The 23,085-nt window shown below is 42.1% G+C and overlaps 1 long non-coding RNA gene across 1 annotated transcript; it reads right to left on the bottom strand.

The window, feature by feature from the left end:
• Positions 1-4,096: 4,096 nt before the first annotated feature.
• On the bottom strand, positions 4,097-18,582 carry LOC309348373. The gene is made up of 3 exons (XR_014159366.1): positions 16,292-18,582; positions 13,677-13,791; positions 4,097-4,281 (listed from the first exon to the last, which is right to left on the bottom strand). It is a non-coding gene; the product is annotated as an uncharacterized lncRNA (long non-coding RNA).
• Between the last annotated feature and the right edge of the window lie 4,503 nt (positions 18,583-23,085).

Here is a 23,085-nt window from a genome sequence, read left to right as displayed (position 1 = left end):
TCATCTGCATATAGATGACTCCGCAACCCAAATCTCCAGATGACTTCTCCCAGCATTTTCATATAGGTTTTGAACAGCATGGGGGACAAGATGGAATGCTGATGAACTCCATCAGCCACGGAGAAGAACAGTAGCATCCCTCCCACAGCACTACCTTCTGGGTCTCCCATCCCTTTGTGATGATCCAGAAGGACACCACAGTTGGTGATTTCAAACAGCAGCACTGAGAGGTCTAGGAGACATTTCCCTGCCAACTCTTGAAACAGGTTACGTACTAGGGTGACCCAGGAATTTTCTATCCAAAAGACGTTTCCTGTCCCAAATCCAGATTGGAAGAGGTGATTCCAAATCCAGATTGGAAGATGATCAGGTTCTTCCAGGACGCCATAGAATATGTGTTCTAGTAGTCTAATCTGAAAAATATCAGGCATGGCTATCAGTGCTTAGAACATTCTTACCCAGGAGAGAATGCAATGAGCTGATAAGAAGAGATCATGGCCACCATGGTTGAGAGCAACCATCATAAAAAAAAAACCTACAGCAACCTGTGCCTTTCAGGTATTGTTGGACTCCAATACTCATCAGCACCAGCTAGCTCAGAAAATGGTTAGAGATTATGGAAGTTGTCCAGCAACATCTGTAGAGCTACAGATGACCCACTTCTCTGCTAGAGAGAATCGCATGCATTTTTGGAAGGCTGGCTATTTCATGTTCCTCTTTACTTCTATGGGGAAAAGCAAGAAAAAGGTTAGTGTATTGAATAATATAATGTGGTCCATTGATTGTATACTTGCCTTTGCGAAGCCTAGGTGCCATGGATTCACTATGTGGCTTTCTGCCAGTCACTTTTTTCAGCCTTAGTTCCCCATCTGTATCAGAACAACATTTGCATTCATTTGCAAGAAGATGCTTTCTGCATTTCTCCGCTCTTTGATGAAAGGAGAGGTTGAGTAGCGCTGGAAACATCAGTGAAAAAAGTGAATCCCTAGCCCTCCTCTGAAGAAAGTTATGAAGCAAAATGTACAGGTATGCTTCTAAGCAATTTGTGTGAAACGAGCCAGCCTGACTGCTCTCACCATTGGTGTTTCAGTCAATGTGCTTCCCATTACATGAACATAGTAAAATAGACATGAGTGCAATTGTCACAATAATAATCTGCCTGCTATTTCCTGTGTAAGAGATTTGTCAAACTCCTGCAATGTGGCCCTTGAAACTGCACATGTTCAGAACTTCATTGCTGCCATCAAAGGGAAAATTCATGTTTTTGCCCATTGTGTATTGACTCTCCCTAAGGGTGTTTGGATTTTTTTTGGTTCTTTCAACCCAAATTGACTTTATATTCAGCCAAGCTACCCATACATATACTATCCAAGCTACTTCCAAGCATAGATTTTCTTACAATCTCAGTACACTTTTGAACCATGGTTGGTAAAAACAAACAAAACGAGTAGAGGAAAGAAAAATGATGATTTGCTTTGTTTTGTGTTTTAAAGGAAATAATTAATCTTTAGATGCGGCCACGATGGCCAACTATCGCCCAGTCTCAAATCTTCCATTCTTGGGCAAGGTGATTGAGCAAGCGGTTGCCGAACAACTCCAGGCATGCCTGGAAGAAGCGGACCATTTGGATCCCTTCCAGTCTGGATTCAGGCCTCATCATGGGACTGAAACTGCCTTGGTCGCACTGGTTGATGATCTCCGGCGGGCTAGGGACAAAGGTGAGAGCTGTTTCCTAGTTCTGCTGGATCTCTCAGCGGCGTTTGATACCATCGACCATAACATCCTTCTGGACCGTCTTGAGGGGCTGGGAGCTGGGGGCACTGTCATACAGTGGTTCCGCTCCTTCCTCCTGGGCCGTGTTCAGAAAGTGGTGTGGGGGATGAGTGTTCAGACCCCTGGGCTCTCACTTGTGGGGTGCCTCAGGGTTCTGTCCTCTCCCCCATGCTTTTCAACATTTACATGCAGCCGCTGGGAGAGATCATCAGGAGGTTTGGGCTGGGTGTTCATCAGTATGCGGATGATACCCAGCTCTATCTCTCTTTTAAATCAGAACCAGTGAACACGGTGAAGGTCCTGTGTGAGTGTCTGGAGGCGGTTGGAGGATGGATGGCGGCTAACAGATTGAGGTTGAATCCTGACAAGACAGAAGTACTGTTTTGGGGGGGCAGGTGTGGAGGATTCCCTGGTCCTGAATGGGGTAACTGTGCCCCTGAAGGACCAGGTGCGCAGCCTGGGAGTCATTTTGGACTCACAGCTGTCCATGGAAGCACAGGTCAAATCTGTGTCCAGGGCAGCTGTTTACCAGCTTCATCTGGTACGTAGGCTGAGACCCTATCTGCCTGCGGACTGTCTCGCCAGAGTGGTGCATGCTCTGGTTATCTCCCGCTTGGACTACTGCAATGCACTCTACGTGGGGTGACTCGGAAACTACAACTAATCCAGAATGCGGCAGCTAGACTGGTGACTGGGAGCGGCCGCCAAGACCATATAACACCGGTCTTGAAAGACCTACATTGGCTCCCAGTATGTTTCCGAGCACAATTCAAAGTGTTGGTGCTGACCTTTAAAGCCCTAAACGGCCTCGGTCCAGTATACCTGAAGGAGCGTCTCCACCCCCATCATTCTGCCCGGACGCTGAGGTCCAGCGCCAAGGGCCTTCTGGCGGTTCCCTCATTGCGAGAAGCAAAGCTACAGGGAACCAGGCAGAGGGCTTTCTCGGTAGTGGCGCCCACCCTGTGGAATGCCCTTCCAGCAGATGTCAAAGTGATAAACAACTACCTGACATTCAGAAGACATCTTAAGGCAGCCCTGTTCAGGGAAGTTTTTAACGTGTGATATTTTACTGTATTTTTGGTTTTTATGTAAGCCGCCCAGAGTGGCTGGGGAGGCCCAGCCAGATGGGCGGGGTATAAATAATAAATTATTATTATTATTATTATTATTATTATTATTATTATTATTATTTGATAGATTGCTTTTCAGAAAAAGATTGCTATGCATTTTGATAATGGCTTCACATATACAGTAAAATATCTCCTTTTTTCCCTAATGAATGGGCAGTCCATTGGCTTTCAACTTCATTCGTTCCTTGACACTATATTAACATATGCGGTGTGATATGCCTGGAGTGACAACGTGCCCTTCAGGCATTAAAAACATGGGTCTTGTGTCCACACTCTTCTTAGCCACCATGATTTAGTAGAAGACTTGTTCTGCTGTCAGATTCGCCAATTTGAGACTCATCTCCCAGTGAAGTATATATGCTGATGAAAAGCTGCTTTAGCAGCAAAGAGACTGCTAATTGTTTGATTATACAGGTCTTCACATTAATGAAGCACTATTCCATGGATTTGGAGCATGGCGTGCAACCAAATTACCACCCCAGCACTCAAGCTGTGAAATCTGATTATTCATTAGCCAGTCGGTGAGTGGTACAAACATCTCCCTCTCCCCCAACAAAACCATCAAATGAAAGTGACTGGGTTTTTTTTTTATTCCACCCCCTCCTATTAATAAGAATATTAGGTTTCATATTTTTTATCTTTAAACAAAATCAGTGATAGTAGCCCACTCAACAGCATTAAGAATTAGTATATTAGAGGAAACAACATAAGAAGTAGCATTCCACACACACACACCCAAACTGCTGCGCATATCATTTATCGTCCAAGTTTGTTTGTTTTTATCCCTGTCATCCTGCCCTCCACCCCTCAAGGCCTTTACTTCCCGGAGCTCATCATTGGTTACCTACTGTGGCCCATTTTACAAACTGAGAGACCTCTATATCCTCCCCCAAACTGACAAGATGAAAACAGCAATTGACTTTAAACAAAACAACACACCGAATCAAAGTAAGGACGGCTCACACTGTGTCTTCTTCTACAAGACTGACTGGGTCCAAGATAAATGAGTCTCTAAAAGTCATTCAGAGCTTTTTGTTTTTAATTACTTTATAAATCTTGTTCTTTTAGCTGGGAAAATATCACAAATTCCCTCTCCACCTAGTGTAAATAGTGAGTCATTTTGCTGAGAGTAATTGGAAAGGAAAAGACAGTATCTCTCCCCCACCCTCCCACCACATCCCAACTATTCTGCATCTCCCCAACATATTTTTTATACCAGCAGAGCATAGACAACTCCAACCTGAGGGAGATTCCCACTCCAGCTAGACTGTTTATACAATAAATGTATCTGGGATCGGTTACAAAGTGAGATGATGAGTGGAAATCCTTCCTCACATAGAGGCGAGGTACTCCTGACATCTTCAGCAAATGGGATTATCTGTAATGAGATTACACATAAAGAGATTAAGATGTGAACTGACGCTCCTAGGAGATACAAAGGGGGCTCTGGAGACAACAGAGAAATGAGGTGTCAGAAGCAGAAGGTGGAATCGCTTCCTTAAGAAGATTTTTCATGATAATGATAATGATCACATTGTTATAATGACGCCTTTCATCTAGGGACGAACCCCCAAGAGCGGCATGAGTTATGTACGCGTATCTTATTCCATCACTGAGCAGTACCCACCTCTGTGTGGAAGACAAGAGTAGATCACCAGTGGGCATTGTTAGACTGGAACAGTCATGATGAATTCAGCCAAAGGAAGAGAAAATGTAATGGATGGAATTTGAAAGAATCCGATTGAAATCTCATTCCAAATATGAGTTTATCATATCAAGAGATGCATTAGCGCATTAAGAGAAACCTCTTAAGCAGCCAGATAACATTTGGTTGATTAGATTTTTAAAAAGCACAAATGAAATAAATTGATTGGGGGACAATTAAGGCATTGCACCAGCACCCTAAAAAATGAGATGTACAAGCAGAAAAATACATAAAAGCATTTATTTATTTATTTATTTACTTACTTACTTACTTACTTACTTACTTATGCACATTTATATTGTTGCTGTATAAGAAAAGTTCCCTTTTTGCTCACAAAGCAAAAATAAGAATATGACATTAAAACTACAAATATCCCTATTTTCACCTGAGGAATATTGGAGGGTAGGTGGGTGTACGTGCACATGTTTAGAAACCTCTGCCTTTTGCATGGTGAGAATGTAGCCCATTGATGAAAGGTAAGACTCACATTTGCTGCTGGCCCCAACCACCAGTGGCATGTGGCCTTCAGAATGTTGCCCAGGAGGGAATATGACCTTTGAGATGTGATATGGGAAGGGTGGACTTGGGCTGTTTGTTGGGCTATTAAAATTGTGTATCTCCATCTATATTCAATCTTTGCCAGTAAATCCCGTGATCTCTTTCCAAAGTGAACCCAACCTGGGTAACCCCTGAACCTTTGGACTTTTCACTGCTTAGAGAATTGGGGCATATGTTACATTGCCATTGCCATCATGGCCGCCTCCGCCATCCTGATGCCCTCCAGGTGTTTTGGACGACAACTCCCATCAGTCCCAGCCAGCATGTAAGAGTGGAAGGCTGCCCTTGTTGGAGAAACACCGCTCCAATCTTTTAGTTTATTCCCTCTTCAGAAATGGTGACCATGCCTGCAATTCATATTAAATTCTGACAGAATTTGTTTTAAAAGTTACAGACTTTTAAAATGTTCTTAAAGCTAAACAAAAGCTAATCGATTGATTTGTTTGAAATTTGGTATGATTAATCCACTCCAGAGGAGCTCCTTTGCCTACAAATTCATCCACTTTTCACAGTAAAAAAAGGGGGGAAATTACAGCCCGTTTTTGATCCCCCATTGTAATCAATGTGGGCCAAACAAAGCTCACATTTAAGAGATCAGATCTCATTCCAGATCACAAATCTGATCAGAACGACACAGAGCAGATCTGAAACAGATCGGGTTGCATCACAATACTATAAAATACAGGTACAAAGTGAATATTGTGGTCACTGCAGTCCCCTAAAATATACAATTGTTTTAATAAAAGGGTTCTGGTTCGCCAGAAGCAGCTTAGTCATGCTGGCCACATGACCCAGAAGCTGTACACCGGCTCCCTCGGCCAGTAAAGCGAGATGAGCGCCGCAACCCCAGAGTCGGTCACGACTGGACCTAATGGTCAGGGGTCCCTTTACCTTTAATAAAAGGGGCATGTTGTGATCTGCCTCAGAAATCTGTTATTTTGGTTATGTTGCATATAGTTTTATATGGGTGTGAGTTATCTTTGATAATGTTACCTTTGAACTTTTTTGTTTTGTTTTTTTGAAGATTTGTGCTTGTGTGAAATTTTAATCCCAGCCAAACTGAAAACTTGCTTTGCCTTCACAGAATCTGGACTGTTAACATTCCCACAGCTCCCCCCTGCTCCCACATTGGTTAGCTGGAATGTTTGTGAACAATATTATGTGCCCATCACATTAACTCAGTTAATCAATATCTGGTATCTGAAGAAGTGTGCATGCACACAAAAGCTTATATCAGAACAAACTTAGTTGGTCTATAAGGTGCTACTGAACTTTTTTTTTTTTCACTTAATCAGTGTTAGGGGCTTCACTACCACAAGCAAAATGAAACAGGGTACAGAGCTGCCATCACAAAACATTCCTGCAAACCTCTGACTGAACCATCCTAGATTATCAGGCTAAGGCCAGACAAAGTTGTATCTTATTAGGGAGCAAACACCACAGCACTCCATGAACTACTTCTCAGTAAACATGTTTAGGATCACACAGCACATCCAATCAATTTGAAACTTACTTTGCCCAAATCAAACAACAATTTGCAAAGGCAGCTTCGAGATCAAAGCACAGAGTTTAAAGGTGCCCCTCCATATTCTTTCTTTCTTTTACTGAAGGCTTGGGAATGCTTTCATAATCTTGCCTCCAGGTGCACTTTAATGTCCAGAGGATGAGTAAAGGAGTGTTTACAAATTAAAATCTCTAAGCTCCTATGGAAGACACTGTCCACAAATCACAGTCAATGGCTATGAAGAAAGCATAGCTTGCTGTACTACTTTGGGATTGCCCTGAGCCCCATTTCCATCTGAGAGAGATGCATTCAACTTTTAAGTGACTCAGTTCCCTGAGGCGACAATCCTGAGACAACCTTTGAGGGGCACATGTGGTGGGGCTTTTGATCTCTCCACACTCCCAAATATTAGTTCTCCGCAGTGCATCATAAGCTACCGTCAGATGCTCCCCACTTTCTAAAATGGTTTGTCAATCTGAAAAATGCAGGTTTTGGTGGTAGGAAATTTTTAAGAAGAGGCCCTGCCTGTGTGCACAAAACTGTTTGCATGGTCCTCAAGAGTACAGCTTCAGTTATTATTTTACTAGCAACATGTATGTCATTTGAATAATGCAGAAACCCATGGGAAATACTGAATTTCTCCAAGTGCTTCTTTCCACTGAGACACATTTCATCTCCCTTTGGGTTAGTTAGTTAGTTATGCATTACGTTCTACCCTTACTTCCATGGGAGTCCTGTCAGTGAGAACCAGGCTGCCATGTCTGAGGGGGCAAAAGGCACATTTTCCCCTCACCTGCTTCACTTTCCTCCTAATAGAATACCACAATTGCTCGCTTATCGGGGGAGGTAGAGTCAAAAGAGTGTACTTGGGGTTAAACCCATTCCAGGCCCCTGGTGTCTCCAGTGACTCAAACTATTGTGAATGCAGACTGTTGCTCCTATCTGCATCTCAGGGTCTATTTTGTGGTCATTGTAGAGTGTCACAGAATTTTGGGAACTGACGCTTCTGAAGAAGAAAAACGAAAGGGAAAGTACCAATCATAGAAAAAAGAAAGGAGAATATCCTTTTCCTGGATACCTGGCAGTTATCAGGCCCAATGCATTTCAGAATAAATCTTTCTTCCAGGACAGAATAAGAGTGTCATGAAGAAAAAAATATCCCAAAATGCATTGGGGCTAATAAACTTTGCCCTGAACACTGGAGATTTCCTCCTTTCTTCTTCCTGTTTGGGTGTCAGTATGGCCTGCCACACACCTTGTAAGCTAGCCTGCATGATGGAGGATGCTCACTGTTGCCTGTGTTGAAGACATATTCAACTGCAGGCTTGTTGACTTTTGTACATGAAGGTGCCATGAGGTGCCATTTGTCCTTTGCCTCAGGCAGCAAAAGGTCTTGGAGTGTCCCTGACTCATTCTCTTGGCTATAGATGCTCCCCAGGAGCTGCCAATGGGCCATTTCTCTTCTTAGAATGGAAGACACCACCAAGACTACCAATTTTCCAAAATGGAAAAGACTCCCTCTCTATTTAGCAATTCCACAGGAGGGAGGATTTGGAAAGGACTTCTCACGTCACACCACTGCTGTGTGAAATCTCTAGTGTGAACTCTATTTTCTGTAGTCCGATTAAAGGCTACAATTGCCTTGTCCCATCGCAAGCCTGCAAATCCAAGTCTACCTAAAATGAGAACAGATATAAGCCTTTGTTTGGGAGGAATTCATTTTATTATAAAAGGGAGAAACAAATCAATGAAAGCTAAACAAAGAAGCAGAAACAATGTCTGCAAAATTATATTACCAGATGTTTCGCCAGCCTTTACCGCTTTGTTTTATATTTACATCTCTTGCTTGAATGGCAGCCTAGTAACTGCAGCATACTTTGAATGGTTCTACTATTTTCAAAGTGATTTTGCTGCTAATTGAAATTTTCACAAAACGGAAGGCTGTGTTTTCAGAACAGGTTACCATAGTAAAAATTGCCCTATATTCCTTGACACGGACATGCCTCAGGGTAAAATCCTACTGAATACTCAGAAATAAAATGGTTTTATGTTCCCACTCACAAGGAAAGATGAAATAAATGTTTAGCTCTGAACTCAGTTAATTTCTTGCCAGTGCCATAAATTGCCAAAAGAGTTTGTGTTATAGTGCTTAAATTTACTATGAGAGGAAGAAGAAGAAGAAGAAAAGAGGAGGTAAAATTTGGGTGTGCATATTTAACAAAATATCAGTCAAATGCTAACAGCCTCCACCAATTGGACCTAGTAAATACATTACGTGGAAAACAAGTTATATTGATTTTTGGCAAAAAAATAATATACATGTTATTGATTGCAGACAAACATTCTTCCATGTATTATACTCATTGTCGGGGCATGCAAACAGACTTATGGTAGGTATTTAAGATCAAGTCGCTTAATATATTTAACCTTAGGGTCAGTGGAGAACTCAACAGGACTTGGCGGATGGTTAGTCTAGGGTCCCATTCAACAGAATGAGCAAAAGAAGAAGTAAGAACATTGGCATAAGTGAAGTAATACACATTACAATTTTGTCCAAAGGGGAACTTGTATGACCAGAGTCTAAATTACCCAAGTGTACCACTGCTTAGGGCCTACTACAGACCCTCCAGCTGTACCTATTTTCCAGGGACAGTCCCGTATTTACAGAAGCCATCCCGGTTTCTGACTTGATCCCAGAATGTCCTGCTTTTCCTCAGGACATCCCTATTTTCATCAGAGAGGTGTTGGAGAGTATGAAGTTATCCCCCAGTCAAGGTGATAAGTAACTATACAACCTTTAGAAGGCAGGTTTAATGTTTTATTATGTTTTTATATGCAGGAAGCCACCCAGAGTGGCTGGGGCAACCCAGTCAGATTGGTGAGGTACAACAACAACAACAACAACAACAACAACAACAAGAACAACAACAACAACAACACAGTGATACCTTGGTTTAGTTTATGAACACCTTGGATTAAGAGTCCTGCAAACCCAGAAGTAGGTGTTTTGGTTTGTGAACTTTGCCTTGGAAGCAGAACATGTTCCGCTTCATGTTGAGTGTGTTCCATTTGTAAGCTGAGTCCCCCGCTGCTATGGGAAAGCACAACTTGGTTTAAGAACGCTTTGGTTTAAGATCGGACTTCTGGAACGGATTAAGTTCATAAACCAAGGTACCACTGTAATGGAATAGGATGCCCCTATTTTCATTGTAGAAATGTTGGAGAGTATGCTACTACACTGAAAACACCTGTGGCAGGTCAGCTCCATTATCCATCAAGAGTAGTAAGCCTATGTCTGGAGTGTACTACTTTAGAATGCAAATGGATATTTGCAGGAATAAATGCTCCTACTCCAACACGCACACATTCATGAACACATACATTCCCTGTAGATGAACAATCTGGTATGTTCTTTGACATGTGTAACCATATAACACTACAAGCCTTTTGAGAAGGCACCCGAGTCTCTTGTGAGTTGCCTGGTTGCAAGCTGAGGAGATCATTTCACCCCTGTATTGACCATGCCCAAGGGACACTGCCAGCGTATAACATCTTTCACAATCAAGGGTGCTCAAGGAATGCCCTTTCAGGCTGCTCTTTGAAACCCCCACTCACCAGACAAATGGTTGTTTCCAAGGGGGCGGGAGAGAATGCCTTTATTTATTTATTTATTTATTTATTTATTTATTTAAATAATATTTATTACTTTTAAAGCTTACAAAAAAGAAAAGGAAGAAAGAAGACAAAAGAACAAAAAAAGAACAAAAAAGAGAAAAAACAATACAATACATAAACAATACAAAACACAACCTTAACACATTAAACTAACACAAAAAACTAAACCAAACAAAACAAAAACAATTTAAAAACATACATCATACCTTTTCCGTATTCTATCTTTCATTCCCTTGTATCATTGACCTCCTCTCACCTCCCTCTTTGTATTCCACTTCCATTAATTGTTTCAGCAATTCCTTTCCATTTTTCTCTATTTTCTATCATATAAATGTCTTAACATATTTTTAATCTTATTTCCATTAAAATTAGTATACTTATTTAAGCTTAACTCATTATAGCATTTCAAGTAAAGCCATAAAATTTCCTTCCAACATTTTTCTATCACTCATTAACTCATTTACAATATTTCTATATATAGACTTTAAATTTCCAATCTTCTTCCACCATCTCCTCTCCCCAGTCTCGGACTCTACCAGCCACTTCCATCAACTCCATACAGTCCATCAACCTGGAGATCTTATGTCCGAGGCTCTTAACTCTTTTCCACGTCCCTTCTGCCAGTCTTCTTCATATTCTTTGATGCTGAAGAGCAGATCTCGGGGAAACTCCAATCCAATGATACTTTTATTCCTTCTCGACAGGTCAGCCAGATTTCCATAATTAAAACTAGGATCCATAAAGTATTTCCGGGCATGTTTCAAAATTCCTCCAAATCCAAAGGCCCCCAGAACTCCAATCTCCTCCTGACCCAAGTCCATATTCCAAAAGTCAGTTAATCCCTGCATAGAGGGATCTTTCCAATTTTCCTTTTCTAGTCCAGGCCAGGCTCCGATCTTCAAAATCTGACTTTTTCTAGTCTCAGTCATAAAGGGCCTCAACTTGTAATCCTCAATTTGCCTCTGTAAGGCTAAGGCTCCCCCTTGTATTACTTTAGGTTTGACAACAGCAACTTTCTCCTTCTCCTTTTCAGCAATTTGTCCTGTTGAAATAGATTCCTGTGCCAAATCCTGAATAATTTCTGTATTGGTGCTCACTTTTGGTTCCAAAACGTCAATTTTAGTAGTCATAGCATCCATCTTTTTATGAAGCTGTTCCAACAAGTGGCTTATCTTAGAAAATGCAGTCCATAAGGCTTCTCCTGTCGACATTCTTGAATATCCAAGGTCAATCTCTAGTTCTCACAGTTCTTATCAAGCAGCTGGAGATTTCCCAGCTCCACTCTTGTAACAGTTTCAAAAGCTGCCTCTAGAGGAGAACAGTATCCACTTGTATCAATCTTTTCCAAGACAGATCAAAAAGTAAAGATAGTTTCAATTTTCAGATACTTTTCCTCCCTTTTAAACGCAGAAGCGGACAATGGAAACAATATATATCTCTTATTTAACTGTCAACATCCGTTCTCTTCGCTGTCAATGAACTCTCCCGAAACGTCAATCACTGGGAGCCCGTTCCCAGGTTCAGAGCAGTGGTAATTTAATTTTAATCACTCTCTCCTGCAGGATACACAGTCCAAAATTTTCCCCCTCTTCTCCTGCTTCCAAGGGGGGTCTAATAATTTCAATCGATGGAAGCCTTTACATAAGGCTTTCCGAGACCTTAACTTGTAAGCTCTTTGCTTCAGTCTATTTACAAAAGGGGAAGGCGGACTTCCTGTTTTGAACCTTCCCCGTTCAATGCCAAATTAAGATATTTAAAGATCCAATTTTCCGTTTTACTCACGGGTTGTTGTTTAAAATCCAATTGTCCACAAGAAAAAGTCAGCGCTCTCCGGCAACAGCAATGCGGCTTCACTCCGTGAAAGAAGCGGTCGATTCAAAGCACTGTGCCGCTCACCCCACGTCGCTCTGGATCCCCAAAACAGGGTTTCCCTGCGAGTAGGGGAGGCGCAAAAGGTGCCAGCCGAATCCCAGGTTCACAAGCTTCTTCCGCCTGTGATTTCAATGGGTCTCCGCCTTCGCCGTGGCGGTTCAGACCCAACTTTCCATGGAGCAAGTTCCTCCCGATCGGAGGAGCTCCGCCATTGCCGGGGGTGCCAACCCGGAAGCCGGGAGAGAATGCCTTTATCAACCACAGAATCACAGAGCTGGAAGATTCCAAAAAAGCCTCAAGACCAGTTGCAGTTTTATAAGGCAGTAATAGTACTACTCACCAGTTTACCTGCATTCTCTATACTCCAGGCCAGAGTAAACATGAGTGGCATGTGTTAACCCAAGTTAAAAGCTACACATGGAAGAGGTTGAAGCTAATGCACTGCCTGCCCTGTTCTACCACTGACTACCATGCCCACCCCAGCCTACTATAGGGCAAAACTCAGTCTTGATTGCTGCAGCTGGAAAAGATATGGTAGACCAAGATGCACAATAGCTATGCTTTCTCTTGCTGCTTGTTAGCTTTTGCAGAGCAGGCAGGCAGACTCTCTGCATTGAATTCTGACAAACACACGCATTTGTAAAGTGTGTGTGTGCGTGTGTACTTTTCTATAAACTCAAAATGTCGAACAACCTAGAACATCTGATGACAGGGGTAACAGAAGTATGTTGTCATTAACGTTTTATTAGGGTGTTACATAAAAAGTAGAGATCTCACAAAAGGGTGTAACGAAAGCATGAGAAAGGAATCAATCCCACATCATGTGACATTGAAGAAGATGCCAACTCTCTGAGGTTTATGAAAAACCTACTCTTATATGGATGGCAATAGTCTAGGAATAGTCACCGTACTTGTACTGAGACATGGAAGAATCTTTCTCAATATCTTCATGATAAAAGGACCTTAGGTTACCCTCACCTTCTCTGTGGAGCATTAATGTGGAACCAATGTCACAAATGACCAACCATTATGAGAGCATCAGATTTCAAATGGTGTGGAAATAATGTATCAGAAGGACTTTAACTCCATCAATCATTTTTGTGTCTTAATCTTGTTCTCTCAAGGCTAATGAAACCAAAGACAGCAATGCCACCTGGGTTCTGAAAAGTGTGGGGAGAAAATGGCCTAAAATGTGCTGCTGAAGCTACTCCTTTCTCCGCTATGGTGGGCACTACTACAGCTATGGAGCTGTGCAATCCTTTGCACCCCCTTCACACTGTACAATATGCTTCTCACGATACAATACATATTACAAATGTTGTCATAGCCAAAACACAAAGTCAGTTTTGAGGGTTCATTTTTAGGTAAGCAAAAATAATTTAATAAGACTAATAAATGTTTTGGCCAAGTTCCGCTCATACCTTCCTGGCATCTTCAGAAAACATTAATGGCCACTTACCAGTCTTCATGGTACTGGCACTGGATGTTCTGCTGAAAGGCTATGGTTGGTGTGAATAGGTGGCTGAGGCAAGGCTTTCCTGTAACTTGAAATTTTGAGGCAAATTTGAAGATTCCTGCAAAGAGGAAGGAAAAAAAACTTTCAAGGAGCTCGGAAAAAGCAAGAGGCAGCTCAAGATGAGTAGCAACATTTCACAGAAGAATTTTACATTGGCCTAAGTACATATTGAGTTGGTTTGTATGGCACGGTAAGCCAAACCATAGCTTACTGAGATCACAGAAAAGTGCAATTTCTAGAGATGAGCTCACAGCTGCTCTGTTATTCAAATCCTCTTATGCTCTGCTGCGCCAAGCTAAGACAAGGTTTAGCTTAGCATGTTGCTTCCTCACTAACTAGGTTTGTCCTGGACTACAGCTTGGGGTTAGAGTTTAAGCACGAGTCATAGTTCGAATGACAAACTATGTCAAACATCAGCTCAGCTCGCTATGGAGTGCCATTAAAAGGGACCAGGGGAGATCAATGTAGTTCCAAGCTCCCTGCACTTTTGTACAGTCTCAGTAAGCCCTGGTTTAGCTTACGGTTGTATATACCAGGCCATTATATAGTTTATTTCAGAAATCATGAAATATTTTCCTACCTGATGATTTTGGTTTTGAAAAGAAAAAAAAGAATAAAAAATATGACCTCATCAAAGTCACTGAGATTTTCCCACTGAAATGCAAGAAGATGAGATTTTTACTCTACTGCATTCTAAATTATGTTAAGCAGATGTTTGCTTTTTAGAGGAGAGAAAATTTCTAGTGCCTTATAAGATACTAGTAGTCAAGGGGGCATGCTTAGAATACATTATTCTATACAATATTGGTCTATACGGATCTCTGGCCAGAAGCAGCCTGTTTATTACATGGGGCTTAAGGGGCAAAAAAAAATTAAAAAGGTGTATTTCTTGTGAAATGCTGAAAGTTAGGTTTGAACAGCCCAAGGTTGTTGGGGGTTTTCCTACCCTTTGGATCAGGCTGCAGTTGTAACCTGCTTCCCAGATTTTCTTTCCAATACATTTTTCCAGTGAGAAGCCCCCTTAGAACCCAAGGGGGAGCCCAGCTGAGTCCAGTGTCCTCTAATCTTCATTAACTCTAATTTCATTATTACCTGTCCTCAGATGACCTCAACTTCCCTCTGTATTTCTGTTTATTCCCATAGGAAATTAATTTCTGTCTCTGGCTGTAACCCATCCATCTTTGCGAGCCCCAAGGCAGAGAGATGGAGTAAGAATTGTTCCCTTTCCCCATCACTAACCTCAGCATCCCAGCACACTCCAGCAACTGAACCGAGTTCTTTACAGATCTCTTTGTTTCAAAAAAGTTCATAGTTTTAGCTCTTAAAATGTGACCTGCTTCTATAACAAATGTCCATATCAGCTCTTGCCGTTTCTTCTCCTTCATCATTAATTATAAGAATTGTTTGGGATTATTCCACCCTAGCAAACGCAACTACCCTGCACAAAACAGTACAGTCATGGGGAAAGAATATAAAACATTGTGTATAACATTTAAGAAAATTTAAAAGGGTTCAAAGCAAGGAGAGCAGGGGATTCAAACTGCAAAATCCCAATGAAACACGTTTAAAAGCTTGGCATTTAAGGGCACTATTAAAGAGTCCAAGGTTGGATGATTCCACAAGTGACATCTTATGCATGCTTATTTAGAAGCAAGTTCTTCTTATTTCAGCCAGGCTTACTCTCAGAGAATCACACAAATAATTGCATTTTATATAGCTGTTTATCTATCTACAACTGTCTATAAAGCATTTGAGCCTCCCTTGCTTTGTCAGGTCAGCTATGAACATTGTAAATGTGGGTGAGAATTCAAACGATAAATCAAATATATTGTTATCAGTTTGGGGTGCTGAGCTGGGTGCCATACCCCTCTAATCCTTGGATCCAGCAAGTGTTAAAATTTAATCAGTTCTAATACTTTGAATAGTTAAGCTAGCCTCCTAGCCAGGTGATAGCCTGTGTGATAAGCCATTAAGTGGAATTAAGATGCTCCATGCAAGATGGCAAATTGGTGGTGACTCCTCCCTCAACGGAGTTTAGAGTAGGGAGTTTGGGGAGCAGTGATGTGACCTAGATGGAAGGCAGCAAGCTGGAGAGAGATCCAAAGCAATGTTTGATTTCTGCTTGAATCCAAGCCTGCAGCTATGGGAGAAACAAGACACTTTGGGGGTGTTTATGCTGTGAACCCCTCCATCATAGCCTCAGGTTGTATCCGTGTGTAAATAAACCATATGTCATAAAGACAACACAGTCTCTGCAGTGCCTCATTTCCAAAAGGAAAGTTGATCACTTGGTATGGGCCTGGAATCTCTGGAATCTCGCACTGCTTGGAGACTGAGGTGGCACACATGGTATGTTGCAGCCATTAGAGCCAATTTATACTTCATATGTGAAAAATGCCCTTTAGCTATTCCATGTACCATTGTGATGATTTGCTTGCCTGTTGTTGTTTTCAACTATGGCTTGTAAATTTACTTGCTCTCTGCCCAGATAATGTTCGGTTATTGGGTGGTGTACACATGTGTAAATAAAATATTTCTTCGTTTGGATGCAAGCTCACCTTCCAGTTAATTGTTAGAACTTGCTGCTCTCGTTTTCCCATCCTCTTCCTTTAACTGCCTTTATCTTATTTTCAGTTTCTGAATAACCAGCGATCACAAGACAACAATCAGTCAGAACATCGGCCGTTTCAGCTGCAGGAATGTATCTGTCCAGTAGCTCCCAGGCACTAGCGAATGGAAAATAAAAGTTTCGAAAAACTGCCTGCAATCCTCCCTTGACAGCTGTAGAGAATACTGCCCTCTGATTGGACTATGGATTAAGTGGCACGGCAATAACATTTTATTTCTGCCCTGTACCCAGCTAATGAGTGTGCTTGGCACTGATCAGAAATAAACTCACAAGAAAAAGAAGAGGAAAAAAGGAGAGATGGGGAAACAAACCCTTCCTTTCGCTCTATGCCTATGACAAACAGCTGAGGTAATAAACAGCGAGCTTTATGGCCTAATTGCATTTTAATCAATTTGCGCTCTGAACTGCATTGGAGAGGCTGCTAACTTATATTAGAATCATGTATGGTTTTATTACACCAAGTTCCTTCCATTAATAGGTTGACTATAACTAAGCCACATGGGGCTACCTTCACTCTAGAGGAGTTTGCCAAAGATACTAGGATACTAGGAGTTTGCCTAGACGATACTGGAAATATACACTAATCAGGTAAGCCTCCTGATGGCTTACAAGGACCTAACCTGAGAATTACATCAGCCTCTCAGCAATAGTCACGGAACTGACAGGAGATGCCAAAAACACTACTCCAAGCCATGGTTTGACAAGGACTGTATCAACGCCAAAAAAGCCCTGAACACCAAGCCTTCACGTCCAATACAACCCCAGCCTCCGCAATGGATCTCCTGTATCACAAAAGGCAATACAAAAAACCGCTGACCTGGAAGAAAAAGGAAGCAACAACAAAGAACTGGACACTGGTTATTCATGCAGCCAAATCCAACAATCCTGCCCTTTTCTGGAAGACCATAATACTCCTTCATACTAGCAGTCCACCAATGGCAGACTGTCACATCTCGCCAATGACCTGGGAGACACACTTCCAAAAACTCTGCAGGGACACTGATGCTGAGAGAGATCAAATCTCCCTAAACATAGGAGGTTTTTAAAAAATGTTTAATGTTTTATTATGTTTTTATATACCGTATTTTTCGCTCTATAAGACACACTTTTTCCCTCCTAAAAAGTAAGGGTCAATGTGTGTGCGTCTTATGAAGCGAATGCAGGCTGCGCAGCTATCGCTGAAGCCAGAACAGCAAGAGGGATTGCTGCACAAAGCCTCTTCAACAACATTTGATTCTAAATATTTTTTTTTCTTGTTTTCCTCCTCTAAAAACTAGGTGCGTCTTATGGTCGGGTGCGTCTTATAGAGCGAAAAATACGGTATGTTGGAAGTTGCCCAGAGTGGCTGGGGCAACCCAGTAAGACGTGTGGGGTATAGATAGTAAAATTATCATTAGGGAACGGGACATCCCTATTTTTGTCTGAGAAATGTTGGAGGGTATGCTGCAAATATTGTTGTTTTTCCTTCTTGGGAAGATAACAAACAGGGTATAGCTTAAGCCCATGCTTACTAGGGAACCCTTTAACTACCGGTACTCATCACTGGACCATGAAAAGTAATAATCAATACATGAGTTACTTAGGTCAGACAAGAAACCTGCCAAATGGCAGGCAAACAGGTCTCGGGGAGTTGTGTTAGGAACCTTTTTGGGGTGGTTCCTTTCTGGTGGAAATAATTGCACCTCATCTTACAAGTTTGACCCAACAGCCACAACGGAGCTCTTCTTCTGAGCCTTCTCTCCCCACTCTGATGTTTGCTCTCCCCTTCCCTATCACCTCACCCTGGCATTATGATAACATTCCTTTTGCTTTCAGCAGATGCTTGTTTGCAGCATTTTTTCCTTAAAAAGCAATCCCACTTTGGTATATGCCACCTCTTAAAGATCCCCCTCACCTCTGAGATGCCCCAAATCCCTCTTAAGGCACCCTGCTTTGCTTTGAGATTAGGGATTCATCCAAAACCAAGGCACCCCTCGCCAATGGGCCTTTGGTCTGTTCCAGCAAAGCCTTTTCTTATGCTCCCTTTATTTATCCAATTTTGGTTAATTCACAGGGCATCATCCACATGTCTATGAGCTTTATCCCACAAACAAAAATCCCTGTTTGAGAGCATAATTCATACATCTTATTAAAGCAGCCCTAGCGTTGCATACAAACTGGCTCTTAGCTACTAACAGCGATGCTTCACAGCAACAGAAACAGGAAACTGTGACTGGGTTTTGTTTTGTTTTTTTAAAAAAATTAAATTAAAAAAAACCCACAATTGTGTGTGTGTGACAATATTTAGTTCCCACTATGTCCCTTTTAGCCTTCGAACAAACACATCCCCAACACCAACATGGTGTTATGTCAAATATTGGACATAGATCAAGTCACATTTGTACATTTTAGCATACAAAGCACTCGGAAAACTTCTCAGTGTCTAAACTGGCAGCCGATTGAAATTTCCCCCTCCGCTTTCCCCAAGGTCTGAGGTGTGGGATTCACGAGCCAGGGTCTTAGCTAGAACAGGTGTCTATCGCTGTGTAAACAGCAATTAGGCCCAAATTTCAGACTTTTCTCTCTCTTTTTTTTTTACCAAATCCCTATCTGAGGAAAAGCCTAGGAATAAATAGTTGCTGTAACGGCCAGGGGTATTGTGCAGCATTATAGCCTCCAGCTGGGCTATTACATACTATAGACGGGTGAAGAATACGAGCACCTGACAGATGTGTTCTGTTAGCTTCATTAGGAAAAAAACAAAGAAACTCCTCAATTAATAGCTGTGGAGCCAAAGGGAGGGGGTGGGAGGAATCATAGCCTGTTATTTAAACAGAGTCAGGGAGCTTTTCACTGGTGGCTTAATATGGTTCATTAATAAAAAACAGCTTTCTGAATGCCCAGTTTAAGTCAAAAGAAATCACTAGCATTTTTTTCCTCAGAAAAGGAAGGGCAAAATGACAAACTACAGTTGTTACATTCATGTTGTGTGGAGGGGGGTTGTCAAGAGGAGGAGGGCAGCCCATCTCAAGGATCCCTTTAAGCTGTGCGGCTGGTTGTTTTTCACGTTGAGTGAGAGAGCAGTGCTTCAAAGCTTGCCAGGGTCACAGCAAGACCTTAGCTTGAATGGTTTGCTGGGGTTATATAACCATTTCCGAAGTCTTGCCCAGGAAGCTTTCACTGCCATTCGACAGGAACGATGATTTCCAGAGTGCTGAAAACAAACTCTTATTATGGTGGAAATAATATGTGTCCGCAGACCCTGATGACATTATTATGACTATTATTATTTCAAGGGTTTGGAAATCCTAGTAAAATCATGTTAACTGCAGCTCTCCGTAGTAGCATTTCTCTACCACAATAGCCTTTACCATTCCTTTTGTTTCAAACAGTGCATTATCAAGATGCGTGTGCAGGCAGAGAATGCATGTTTCGCCACATATATTATGCATGTCTATGCAAGTATCTGATAAGCTGTTACCAATTTTTATTATTAATAAAGAAAATCAAGTTATAGATAATTCAGAACTGTGGCTTTCATTCTTTTATAAATATGAAACTGGGGGAAATAATAAACATTTTTTATTTTCTTTTTGAAAGACGAAAGAAGAGAACTCATTTCAAAATGTGTAATAATTCTGAAACTGCAGAGCTTATTACAGGGGAGCTGTATAAAGTCCCCTGTTGCCTTTTCAAAGGGATGGATAAGTCTGTTCAGATGTTGTGAATTTAGAAATAAAAGGTGGTAGCAAAAGGCACATTGTGAGCAGGAAGGATGTAGTGTAAGATTTTTTTAAAAACAAAGCAGCACCTAGAATATGAAAGAAAGCAGTGGGTGAGTGTTAGAGTAAGACTGGAAACAGATAATTCGCTCTCCGAAAGCTGTTCCTGGTAGATCATCCCACTTTTCCTTCTAGTACACAAGGTTTGCAAGGTGTTGTTGTTGGTTTTTTTTGGGGGGGGAGAACCCTGCAAATCATATTAGACCATAAGTAACAATAGGACGAAATATATGTTTACACCATAAAAGCAATTCCTCTCTCCATGTAGTTAGTTAGGTCACAGGTTCATTTCAATGTTGTGTAAGTGCTGGAACAGGACTTGGGAAACACAGGTTCAAATCCCCATTCAGCCATGTAGCTCACTATCTGGCCTTAGGCCAGTACTGTAATTCTTTCTCAGCCTAACCTACGTCACAGGGTTGTTGTGAGAATAAAAAGGCAGGGAAAGAACCATGTGCACTGCCTTGAGCTGCTTGGCAGAAAAGGGGCGTGTTATGGAAAAAGTAAAACAAAACAAAAAAACGTATCAGGGTAGCACAGGTGCTGTCTCCAGCCTTTCAGAGATGGAAATGAACAGAAATTCTGTTGCCCAAGCTTTCACACGTGAACCATCCGCATTATACTTTTAAAACAGTAATATACCACTTTAAACAGTCACAGCTCCCCAAAACGAATTCTGGGAGCCGTAGTTAAGGGTTGCTGTTAGGAGACCACTATTCCCCTCACAGAACTTCAATTCCCAGACTTGCTTAACAATAAACTCATCTTCCCAGGGGATTCTGAGAAACGATGATGATGGAATGTACTGTACTTCAGAGGTTCTCAAACTGTGCTCCACACGCTACTGGTAGCCAAGGAGAGCCATTCAAGTAGTCCGTCAGAGGGTTTCAAAAACGGTCTGTATGTGGCCCTTTACTTGACTGATTTTTTCCTGATAGGTTGGTGCCATTTTTCACCTGCCAGGACCACTGAGCAGCCAAACAAGGCCCTAGCCTAGGATCCAGGATTTTCATAATACAGTGTTGCCCAGCCTAATTTCCCCCTATTCATTTATGAGTTAAAGGGGTGCTTCTCAAAATCACAAGCACTTCCTTCACACTAGAAAGGGATACTGAAATATGATATATGGTTTGGAATTGAAGTGTTCAGGGCATAGCTGTCAACTTTTCCCTTTTCTTGTGAGGAATCCTATTCGGAATAAGGGAACTTCCCTTAAAAAAAGGGAAATGTTGACAGCTATGGTTCAGGTTGGGGAACCTGCTGCTCTGGAGAAGGATGAGTCCTGAGCTCTAGAACTGTATATTCTATGTTAAATGCATAGTTTGCCATGGTTTTTGTGTGTTTTCTCCTCAGTCATGATGTGGACCACACATATACATTTAATGGCCCTGTAAACACACACACACACACACACACACACACACACACACTCCTGTCTCCCCCCCCCCACCCAAAACCTGCATGCTGCTTTTAGCACCAGCAAATGTAGAAATATTCCATGCCTCTTACAACTAGTGGTGGAAGAAGGGGGTGGGGGGCGGTCCCCCTCAGGTGCCATCTCTGAGGGGGGTGACAAGAAGGCACCCCACGGGGGGCTCGCCCCGCAGCTGTGTGCAGAGGATCCCACCACCACCACGAGCGGAGGACCTTGCTGCCACCGCTGCAGCTGCAAGCGAAGAATCCCGCTGCCACCGCTGCAGCCATGAGTGGTGGATCCTGCCACCATCCATATGGCACATGCGTGGTGCGGCTACGTATGGCACATGCATGTGTGCCATACGTAGTGTCGCCCCTGTGGGTGGTTTGTCCCGCCCCTCAACACCCCACACCAGGTGCCAGAGAGCCTTCCTTCGCCCCTGCTTTCAACATACCCAAAAGCAGGTGTCAAAGCTTTTGGAATATGCTGCATCCTGCCATTCACTCACTGAATTCCTTTTTTGCAACTTCCTTGCCCTTTCCAAGCAAGCCTGCCCTCCCCACACTGATATATTTCTCTCTGGGCTTTCAGGTTTGAAATATGAACGGACCAAGTTTTACTCTTTGGGTTTTGCAGGATTTTGCTCATCTGCCAGGTGGAAAAGTTCATACCTTTTAGTTTCAGGAGAATGTTGGCTGGGAAAGCATCTAGGTCTTTTAAAACCCTTTACAATGCTGCAGTTAGTTGTCATCCTTTAGTTCACTTGCTATGAGGCATGTTTATGGGGCACGTTTTGCAGCCTATAAAGCCTATTTTAGGGTTTGTTATACCTTCCCCCTTTCATCTTTTCAGCACCCACACTGCAAATTATCCTAGCTCTATTTCTCTGGTGTATTAAGCTAGCATCTTTGCCAAGTCCTTGTTCTCTGTTTAGATTCTGGCATCCCAGCCTCAGGCCAATTTTTGTTTCATTTGTATGTGCTGTCAGAGAAATGTCTTTATTCTAAAATGCCCCTTGTATATCAGCACTCAAGTGACCTGATGGAAGTAGCATGGGAAGTCTCGCTTTGTTTTCCCTTGCCTGTAGACGCGCGTGTGCATTTCATTTTCAGCTCCTCTTGTTGCAAATTGCAAAATTAATACTCTTCAGTGGTGTTCTGAACTTTATATTCCATAAAAGATTTGGCTCCTTAAACCGAAGTCTGAGTCACTTCTAATGATCAGATCAGCCTTTGCTGCCACAAATCTCTGCTTGCATGAGCAGTCTATTCATCTGAGCTGTGTAACGTGAAGCAACTTTCTATTCCTGCTGCGATTTTTCTAGCTAACGGAAAGGAACATACAATCTTGCACAAGGGGTTGCTGCTCCTATTTCCCGCTCCTAATGCAATTAGACTACTGACATGAACAGTAATTTGGGAAAACAGTTATTTGGGAAGGCTAATTTGGACATCAGAAACAGATCCTGGCCATATTGTTAAGGTGAGAAAGGTAGGCTACTACTCAATTGCCATTTAAGTAAGTACTATATAAATGTATTGTCTT

This window comes from Podarcis erhardii (genome assembly GCF_964252035.2).
Source record: "Podarcis erhardii genome assembly, chromosome: 8".
NCBI classification, from domain to species: Eukaryota; Metazoa; Chordata; class Lepidosauria; order Squamata; family Lacertidae; genus Podarcis; species Podarcis erhardii.
The sequence above is the reverse complement of the archived record's forward strand: the minus strand, read 5'-3'. Positions and strand labels throughout refer to the sequence as shown.